This window comes from Chrysochloris asiatica, unplaced genomic scaffold (assembly GCF_000296735.1).
Source record: "Chrysochloris asiatica unplaced genomic scaffold, ChrAsi1.0 scaffold00225, whole genome shotgun sequence".
NCBI lineage: Eukaryota > Metazoa > Chordata > Mammalia > Afrosoricida > Chrysochloridae > Chrysochloris > Chrysochloris asiatica.
Genome location: NW_006408743.1, coordinates 866350 through 867870, shown reverse-complemented (window position 1 = coordinate 867870; position 1521 = coordinate 866350).

Genomic DNA, 1521 nt, shown 5'->3' with positions numbered 1-1521 from the left:
TGCCATTGATGCTTTCTGCATAAAAAATATTTTGCCCATGTAACCTTTCAATATTGCAAGTCAAGACTTAATTAGCTAAATTAGTAAAGAGTAAATTTTATTACAGAACTATCTATATGGGATCAATTTAAGAACAGCCACATAAAAGAATAGCTAGGAAGCCAAAAAAGGAAGAACATGTTCAGCATTTCTCAAGCTGAAATAACTAAAGAAATAAAGAACTAGAAATAATTCAAACCTCAACTTGCAATATTGAAGGACTGTATGGCCAAAATGGAGTCCTGGTGTGACTCTGTGGAATAATACACTGGACCATATTATCAGGTTGAACCACAAGGTTAGAGGTTCAAATTCACCAGAAGCTCCTCGGAAATACTATTCAGGGTCACTATGAGTCAGAACTGATTCAACAGCACTTAAAAATAACAGCAACAATGGGCAAAATATTGAATATTGCAGAAAGAATCAGAGAAATATAGAATACACAGATCTACAGTACCAAAATAAAAGGTTGACATTAAACCATTTCAATAGGTAGAACATGAACAGGAAATGATGGTACTAAAGGAAAAGTTCCAAGGTACACTGAAAACACTGGAAGAAACAAAGGCTCCAGGAGCTGATGGAATGCAAATTGAAATCTTTCAACAAACTGACATTGCACTGGAAGCACTCACTTATCCATGTCAAGAACTCTGACCAACCTATTGGCTCCATATTTGTGCTCATTACAGAGAGGTGACTCAATGGAATGTGGAAATCACCAATGGATATCTTTAATATCACATGCAAGTAAAATTTTGCTGAAGATAATTCAAAAATGGTTGCAACAGTACAATAGGAAACTGACAGAAATTCAAGTAGGATTCAGAAGAGGACATGGAACATCAATATTGTTGATGTAAGATGGATCTTAGCAGAAAGAAGAGAATATAGAATATCAGAATGATGTTTACTTGTGTTTTATTTACTATGCAAAGTATTTTATTCATAATGGATAAAAAAAATGAAGACTAGGTATCTAAGAACATTTCATTGTGCTCATGAGGAACTTGTACATAGAGAGTTGTTACAATAGTAAAAAGGGGATACTTTATGATTTCAAATCAGGATGTGTGCACCAGTATTGTATCCTTTCATCATACTCATTAATTCTGTATCTTGAGCAAATAATTCATGAATCTAGATTACATGAAAAAGAACATGGCTTCAGGATTGGAGGAGGACTCACTAACAGCCTGTGATATGCAGAATATATAACCTTTCATATTAGAAGCAAAGAGGATTTAAAATACTTACTGATGAAGATCAAAGACTACAGCCTTCAATATGGCTGGAACCTCAATGTAAAGAAAATAAAAATTTCACAACTGGACCAATTACTAATATGATAAATGGTGAAAATATTGAAGCTGTCATATACTTCAATTTGCTTGGATCCATAGTCAACACTCATGGAAGAAGTAGTCAAAAAATCAAACAAGGTACTGCATTAGGAAACTCTGCTGCACAAGACCTCTG